Source organism: Danio aesculapii, chromosome 6 (assembly GCF_903798145.1).
Source record: "Danio aesculapii chromosome 6, fDanAes4.1, whole genome shotgun sequence".
In the NCBI taxonomy this organism is placed as follows: Eukaryota; Metazoa; Chordata; class Actinopteri; order Cypriniformes; family Danionidae; genus Danio; species Danio aesculapii.
The window spans coordinates 59,148,098-59,158,097 of record NC_079440.1 but is presented as its reverse complement, the minus strand read 5'-3'; positions in this window follow the sequence as shown (position 1 = coordinate 59,158,097).

Here is a 10,000-nt window from a genome sequence, read left to right as displayed (position 1 = left end):
CTCCGCCCCTAAAGGACTAATGGCCTCAGCCTAAATGACGGATAGCTCCACCCTAAATGACTGATAACTGTGCCCTAAAGGTCTGACAGCCCCACCCTGAAGGTCTGATAGCCCAACCCTAAATGACTGATAGCTCCTCCCTAAGAACTGATAGACTCGCCCTAAATGACTGATAGCTCCACCCTAGATGACTGATAGCTCCGCTCTAAAGGACTAATGGCCTCACCCTAAATGACTGATAGCTCCACCCTAAACTTCCTGATAGCTGCGCTTTAAAGGACTGATAGCTCTGCCCTACAGTACTAATAACTGTACCCTAAATGACTGATAGCTCCTCCCCCTAAAGGACTAATGGCGTCAGCCTAAATGACTGACAGCTCCGCCCTAAAGTCTGATAGCCCCACCCTAAATGACTGATAGCTTCACTCCCTAAATGACTGATAGCTCCGCCCTAAAGGTCTGATAGCCCCACCCTAAATGACTGATAGCTCTGCCCTAAAGGACAGATAGCCCTGCTCTCAAGGAATTTCATGTGACCAGGAAGTGAATAAGATATACAAATAAGAAAAATACATTTTGATTTCATTGGCGAAATCTGATTGGACATAGCTGGTTTTGGCTGGGCTCCCAGCCTGGCTAGGGTGGTCAAGCTGGTTTTAGCTGGTCATTTTCCAGCCTGACCAGCTAAGACCAGACTGAAATGGCTGGAAACCAGCCTGGAATGGCCAAAACCCCTCTAAAACCAGGCTGGTCGATCAGCTAAAACCAGCCACCAGCCTAGGCTGGTTTAAGCTGTTTTTTTTCAGGAGGGTTACCTGCACAGCACTAGCTGGCCTCCGCTACACTTGCAAGGTTAGCACAATATTGTAATAAAGGTTGAGAGCTGTCACTGGAGCGGGAACTTTTCAAAAGGTACATATTGTTTTTTTAAGATTCTTTTTTGGCCTTTTTGCCTTTGTTTGATGGGATAGTAAGGAGGACAGGAAGTGATGTTGGAGGAGAGAGAGAGGGGGGGGGTAGGGTGGGAAATGTCCTGAGCGGGATTCGAACTCGGGACGCCCTGACATTCTACTGCACCATATGTCAGCATGCTAACCACTAGGCTATTATGCCGACGAAAGGGTACACAATTGTACATCAAGGGCACATATAAGTTCCTAAATAGGACAAAAATGTACCTATAGAACAGTTCTTGTGCCATTACTTCTGAGAGACTAAGGTTAATTTCGGTAAATAAATAGTTTAAATATGCAAAAACTGACATTTTATCTATATTACAAGTATGCTAACGTGTGCTATCTTTTCCATAGTTGTAGCTCATGGTTAATCAGGCTTTCAGACAGGTGAATCAAAGGTTAGCAGAGGCTCCTGTTCAACATTCTCCGTTTCTTCCGAGCAGCATCCATCAGAAACAACACTGAGCGGAAGAGACATCATTCATTTATCAAGTTAAAGAGCGACGGGTTTGTCCTTTGCTGCTCGACTCTTGTGAGAAGCACATCAGGCTAAATATCAGCTCCATTTTCAGCTAATGCCTGCGAGTCGATACTCTCCTCCAAGACGGCGAGCGTAGAAGCGATGGTTATTACATGGATGCCCATTTATCCCCAAGTGCTATTGCTGTTTTACAGCAGGTGCTCCGCAGTTTTTTTTCTCTCTCTCTTGTCAAGCAGTTTGGCATACTTATGAAAATCATCACAACAACATTCTTTGCGTGGAGTTATGGGATAAATCTCGACAGCTGCAGCGGCCAGATTTCAGACCATAAACACATCAGACTCGCGCTGACATCATTTATTTGGACTCATAAATCAAACGCACTCTATGAACACAGCTTATTATAAGATCTATGCATTCACTGTGCATTTACACTGATAGACAAACAGACATTTAAATAGGCAGATAGACAGACAGACAGATCCTTAGATCCATCCATTTGTTCCATATATTCATCTGTCCATTTTTCTATCCATGATTTTACAGAGATTTTATTTAGATTTGTGACCTAAAATGCCAACAAACATATGGCATTATTTCATAAATTCTTGTGCTTTACTGTATATACACTCACCGGCCACTTTATTAGGTACACCTTACTACTAGTGATTTGGACGCCCTTTTGCCTTCAGAACTGCCTTAATCCTTCGTGGCATAGATTCATCAAGCTCCTGGAAATATTCCTCAGAGATTTTGCTTCATATTGACATGATAGCATCATGCAGTTGCTGCAGATTTGTCGGCTGCACATCCATGATGCGAATCTCCCATTCCACAACATCCCAAAGGTGCTCTGTTGGATTGAGATCTGGTGATTGTGGAGGCCATTTGAGTACAGTGAACTCGTTGTCATGTTCAAGAAACCAGTCTGAGATGATTCAAGGCTTTATGACATCAGAAGATGGGTACACTGTGGTCATAAAGGGATGGACATGGTCAGCAACAATACTCTGGTAGGCTGTGGCGTTGACACAATGCTCAATTGGTACTAATGGGCTCAAAGTGTGCCAAGGAAATATTCCCCACACCATTACACCACCACTAGCCTGAACTGTTGATACAAGGCAGGATGGATCCATGCTTTCCTGTTGTTGATGCCAAATTATGACGCTACCATGTGAATGTCACAGCAGAATTTGACTCATCAGACCAGGCAACGTTTCTCCAATCTTCTATTGTCCAGTTTTGGTGAGCCTGTGTGAATTGTAGCCTCAGTTTCCTGTTCTTAGCTTACAGGAGTAGCACCTGGTGTGTTCTTCTGCTGCTGTAGCCCATCTGCCTCAAGGTTGGAGGTGTTGTTCATTCAGAGATGCTCTTCTGTTGTAACAAGTGGTTATTTGAGTTACTGTTGCCTTTCTATCAGCTCCAACTTTTCTCTGTAAACCTAGAGATGGTTGTGTGTGAAAATCCCAGTAGATCAGCAGTTTCTGAAATACTCAGACCAGCCCGTCTGGCACCAACAATCATGCATCCTTCAAAGTTACCTAAATCCCCTTTCTTCCCCATTCTGATGCTCGGTTTGAACTGCCGCAGATCGCCTTGATTAATGTCAAAATGCCTCAATGCATTGAGTTTGCTGCCATGTGATTGGCTGATTAGAAATTGTGTTAACTAGCAGTTGGACAGGTGTACCTAATAAAGTGGCCGGTGAGTGTATTGCATTTTTTTTTTCTGGAGGGCCTAATTTCTTACAAACTTTTGACCTATACCTGTGTGTTTATATGTTTATATATATATATATTACTTCACTACTCCATAGCTGTAGAATAAAAGATTTTAAAAAACTACTTATACTTATAAATTACTACTTATACTTATAAACTACTTATAAATTTGAGTAATGTGCTAAAATATAGTAATTTAAGCTCATTTTCAACAGAAAAAAAGTCCAAGTAACACATTTCATTCATGTTTATTTATTTATTTATTGTTACTTATATAAAAAAATGGTCTGAATTATTGACCTTTGCTTTCAGCCATTACTTTGTTTTAAAATCTTTAAAAACCCCAAATTATGTCCAGGCTAAAATGCATTGAAATCATCCATTTTCAAAGTGGTATATCAGACCTCTGGAATCCATTCTGCATACATATACATTTATTATTATTATTGCATATAAGTGAAAAGATATGTGACAATTAATTATGAGTGTTTTTACATCATTAGTTTTATTAATGTCATATGCAAATGCGAAAGGCAGTGATTTGCTTGCGTTCTTCTAGATGTGAGTAAACAGATCATTACACTCATGCTTTCTGAGGGGATTCACACCGTAAACATTCACAGAGTCAAATGCTATAGATTGATGATAACTTGGACTAACTGCTAGTTGAATGGTCAGCATTGACATTTGACCACAGCATATTGCATTCGCATCTGTAAAATCAATCACCAGCTAATAAGACCGCAGTAATTATGATGATAACTCAATCCATGTCTTATTAGCCTCTGCTGCCTTTCATATTAGCAGAATTAGCTTTTCATGTGTATCACCGATATGTCCTTGTGATTTCAAGTGTCATTCTGCATGCACACAAGTTTATTTTGCACTCACACTCACACCACTTTTAACATTTAATCTATGATTTTTCCATTTTAAGCCACTATATTCACCTAGTTTCATGCACAAAGGAGATATTCATTAACATATCGCATGTGTCCTGTACAAAACATTTCATTACCGTCTCCAGGCTGATAAAAGAGGGTAATTAAAGAGAACCTGCGCAATTACACAGCTTTGTGTCAACCAGCCCCTTTAAATAAAGCTGCTTTTGTCCCGACTTGTAACCAAGCACATTATTAATTGCCGTTATATTCACAATTAACAAGACATAGTAATTACCCCCTCTCTCTTTCCTAATGGCATCCCCATTTCGAACGGATGAGAGTAAGATTAGTATCTGGGAAGGGGAAGACGGCTGGAATAAATAATGGTCATTAGAGGGTGTTCACCAGTGTGTCTTGTTCTCGTATCCTACCTATTAGTAGCGCTCTGGTGCGCTGGAGCTTTTCCAGAAAACCACATTTACATTAGGGTTAAAAATAGGTTTGATGATAATTTGATTAATAGGACCCAAAGCTTGTTGTCAAGTGCTCACAACAAACACCAGGAACTTCCGTATTAGCACGTTACTGGAGCATGTGTGTTTCTGGTTAATTTACAAAGTGAAGAAAACTGTACACAGTAAAACAAGTAGCTGTGAAACATTCAGTATTACTGGCAATTTTGATTGGCAGTATTACTGTGAAATTTACAAGCGCGCTAAATTTATAATTACAATTGTGCTGTAAAACTTCAAAATTACTGTAATTGTTAATATACAGTGCACTTGTAATGTCTCCAACTAGCCCAAGACGCACTGAAACTAAGCAGGGCTGAGGCTGGTCATGGGAAAACCCAACACAATCTCACGGCACTTCGTAACTTTTTGATTTAGTGGCGAATTCGTACGATCTAATTCATACAATATAGTACGATTTGCTCATCCCCCAATGATGGTTGGATTTAGGGGTGGGGTTAGGTGCCACGCCTCCTTTTTAAAATCGTACAATTTCGTATGACTGAACTCGTATGACTAGTGAATTAGTCACTAAACTGATAAAACGTAAAATACATACGTTTTCTCGTGAGATCAGGCTGCTGAAAACCAGGTTGCTGTTGAAAGTGGTGTTCGTGAGGCCAGCAGGGGGCATTCAACACACTGTGTGAGTTCTAATGCCCCAGTATAGTGAATAGTGTAGTAATAGTATAGTGAAGTATAGCGTTACGATCCTTGATGGAAATATGTCTAGGGAATTAAAAGTAACATAAGGATGACCAAAGTATAAACTGATGATGAAGATGGCAAGAGAAAACACAAAAACAACGAATTAGCAGCGCAAAAAGATTTATTGCTCCCACAGTATTTACAATATTTACAAATAATAAGATAAAGTTGAAAGGAACCAAGACAAACGGGAGAGGGAACTGAAGTTTGCGCTAGAAAATCAAAGAAATAAATATAACTAAAATATTCCCTTAATCTCCTCCCCAATTCTCTAAATAAGACAATAACAATGTGAAAAAGAAAGTCTTAAGCGCAAAAGCGCCCTGAATTTACACTAATTAAAAATAGAAATAGGAATTAGTGCACTTCGCTAACTAGTGTGTCTATACATCAATAATCCTGCGTGCAAAGTATGACACGTGACTTACTATGTTGTTCCAGATCTCCCTTATCAAAAGTCACAGAAAGTTTTTGAATGGAGCATTAGCGGGCTTAAACGAAATATTTAGTTAATCGTGTCTCTATCTAATGACTCTTCTGTCTTTTGAATCTGTCAGGTAACGTGTCACAGCATCAGTACACTGCTTCAATCTTTCGCTTTCACACTTGTACTTAGTAATTTTATCGAAAACCTCAGATACTGTTGGTTGGTTCCTGTTGATTGTGCACCTTTTTAAGTTTGTTGACGTTATTATAACAGCACAGATCACTCTGCCTATTCATGCCAGATTCCTTGGAAAAATGATCCGGTGGTAATTCGTGTGTAACTTCTCTTTATTTATTTATGATATGGTTATGGGTAAAACAAAGACCATGCGAGTCAGGTAGTTGAAACGGTAGGCTACAAATATTTAATTAGTTATGAATTAATTAATTATTCCTGAATAATTAATTCACTGATGCCTATAACAACGATGCCGTCGGCCATCGCAAAGTTTCACATTAGACATTGTACGATGCCAAATTGGTCAACATCGCCCAAATCTAATAAATTGTTTGGGTTGGTGTTGTATATTTTGCTACAAAAACTTTTTTCTCTATATATTATTTCTCATAAATTATATTATTCAAACTACTAAAATGCCAATAGAAGTCACTTTGTTAACCTGTAGAGTTACATTTTCAACATTAAGAGTTGACAGAGCAGAGATCAACATCCCATAATGCAATTCACAACCGTAAATAAACAGAAAGCATGGTTAATGGTTAATTTAGAGCTATCTATTGCAGTGTACACTCTCAGAAATAAAGGTACGAGAGCTGTCACTGGGGTGTTACCTTTTCAAAAGGAACAAATGTGTATCTACAAGGTCTATATTAATACCTCAAATGTACATATTACTACCTAAAAGGTATATATTAGTACCTAAAAAGTACAAAAATGTTCCTCTTAAAATTTTTAGGTACTAATTTATACTTTTGAGGTACCAATATGGACCCTTAAAGTACAAATATGCACCTTTTGAAAAGGTACCAGCCCAGTGACAGCTCGAGTACCTTTATTTCTAAGAGTGTAGTACAACTAATGTTACATTTGAATGCAAATACTGCAATATAATCATAAGTGTTTTATAGTATTTTGTAGTCCATACCAGATTAGTTAGATTAAAGATTTTGTAAAACTCAAGGTATAATCACACCAGGCCAATCCGTTTTTAAAGCATTCATTTAATCTGTTATTACAATGAGATTTGTTGTTGAAAACGGCCTGCAGGCACTACATATTTAAAGACATTAAACCTCCACAATGTCATATCATGCAATATTACAGGCAAATCTGCAGTCATTGTTCCTTTAAAATCGGTTTCACACTGTTTTATAACCCAAGCCTGTAATTAGATCAAATACAGTTTGATTTGACCCCCGCCACAAAGCATGCTGGGCAACCACATCAGCTCCAGTACAATTCAATATTGAAAATGTACAATATCAGCCAGTCTATTAGGCTTATATTATCAAAATGACAATAACAATTAACAAATATAAATGTGTGTGGAATATGAGCAAAGTGAGAATATTTTTATGCTTTCTAGCCTGCAGTTCACTAAAACAGATCATGGAGTTCTATTGATTCATATGGTGATTCAGTAAATTGCTGTAAATGATTCATTGATTGTGTTTCAAATCACATAGCCTACTATTCTGCTCCTGCTGCAAGGAAAGGTCGAAACTGAAACAATTCTTCTTCAGGGTTACTTGGATCTTCACTATTTAAACAGTCCAAACACATTCTGTATTGAGCAACAACTTAAGCCTAGTTCACACTACAGGATTTTAAAACATCGGCAGATTGCTGTGCTGTTTACATTACATGACTTGATTTGGTGTCTTTTAATCCTTGTGGTGTTTACACTACGTGACACTATGTAAATTATCCAAAAGAGGGGGTTACACACTATGTGATCTGACAACAACTCATTCCCTAACAGCTCAGTCCAGCTACCAAACCACAGCCAATAAAATTTTGAGGGAGGAGTCATCAGAAAAATCTGAATACTATTGGCTGCTTGTGTGCTGACATCACTGACAGCTTTTCAAGGGGGCATTTAAAAACATCATCAATCAGCTGATGCATTTAATGTTTTGTAATTTAATAACTCTTAGAAATAAAACTAATATATCTATAACCCCCTGACACTTTCTAAATATCTGTGTATTTCTTTCTAACTTTTAAATTTTTTTTTAAATTACAAAACTGTAAAGAACTGAGCATTTCTACCTTTAATTACCACATTGGTCAAAATGACTGCATGCATGTCTGCTACCTTTCGCTGTGACTTTATATATGCATGCATTTTTTGCCTAGCAACTTCAAGCTAACATAAACATAACTTTCTGATAGTAAAAACATAAATTTACTTGAAGTATATCTTTCAAAACAGCATATTCTGTGCCAGGAAATAGCTCCTGTTTGAAAGTGAAAATGAGCAAGGTCCAGATCTTTGCGTTTTCTAGTATCTTACCTACATATTTATAGGCTGTCTTATCAAAAAGATATTTTTTAGGGTAATGGTGTCATAAAATATGATGACAGACATTCAAAGCTTAATTTTACATGACAATATGACCTTTTATATGAGAACGGTCAGAATGACCAGCATGGTAATTTTAATAGTTACAGAATTCTAGTACTACTGTTAATATAGCCTACTCTTATGTCCGTGTTAACGCAAAATGAAGCGAGAGCATCAATGCCCATTCTGGCCAATCACAGACGTTTCTGTTGAGCTCCTGAGCACACGGCCATTCAGCTTATTCTGATAAGCTCTCTCATTGGCTGCAGCTCATCATTACATCTGACCGCACATGGGGTCGGACTGCTCTGGAATATTTAGCATGCTAGATATTGGATTTCCGTCTGCTAGGTGTCAGCGACGCGTCAGCGAGCCTCTTTGATGCGTTGTTTGGTAGTTCACACATAAAGACTGGTGAACCGATAATACTGTGCATGCGTGATTCAGTCAACTGAACACAAACAGTACAGCCTGCTGTGACTAAACTAAACTTGAACAATTGCAGCACGGTCAAACCGAGGGCTTGAATGAGAGAGTCTGGTGAAACGTAAGTTTATTTCATAACAGAAAGTCGTAATTAAATTTTAGTAAGTAAATCACACTTCAGTTGGGTTGCAAAACTTAATTGTAAGAAACTTTTCAGATCATGGTGATGTTTTTACTCACTGACATTATGATTGCTGGCTACATAGTATGTTGAGTCCTAACATGGGAGGATTGTCACAAAAAATCTGGGGCTCTATTTTGACGTTCCATGCGCAAAGTGCAAAGCGTAGGGCGCAAATGCATTAAGGGCATGTCAGAATCTACTTTTGCTATTTTAAAGATGGAAAAATCTACTTTGCGCCATGGCGCATGGTCTAACAGGGTTGAGCTTATTCTCTTAAGATATAGGAGTTATAGGTGTGTTTTGAGAATAAACCAATCAGAGTCTCATCTCCCATTCCCTTTAAGAGCCAGTTGCACCGCGCCATAGCACATTTGCTATTTACATGGCGGACTTTGTAAGTGGACAAACTGAGCACTTCACTAGAGAGAAAACAGTTAAACAGAGCATCTACAGCGGGAGAATGAGAGATGAGCCTCATTATTTACTTTCACTTTCACTCTCGTGGATAAGGAAACGTGTTGTACACACAGACATCCATTAGCCTATACATAATTAATTTAGTTTGTTAAGCACAAAGATTTGTTTCAAAACTATTTCTAAATTCAGTTCTAATTTCCAGCAAACCAATAAATGAACAATAATAATGAAGTGTGGTCAAAACACTTAAATCCTAATACACATGCTGTGTTCCATATGGTCTAAAACCTGACAGGTGGACAAATCTAAGCTTGTTTTTAATAAAACAAATATAAATCTGCATATTATAAATAATACTGCTAATAATGATAACATTATACAAAAGCAAATTGTTATGAATAAACTGAAAAAGCCCCCCGAGATGAAGAAGGCATGAAAGTTTGGTTTTTATACTGATGTAGGGTAGAAAATAATAATATTTGTAATATTTTAATCCTTTAATTTTTTTTATTTGTAAAAATATTTGTGTATTGCTGTACACCCTGTGGGTATTACGCAATGTGTAAATGAGGCGCACAACTAACGCACTCTGCGATGGACAATAGACCAGCTTTGATCTGGTCTATTGAACCGTCTATTTAAGTTCCTCAAAATAGTAACCAGAATGCCTATGGATGCACATATTAGCGCAAAT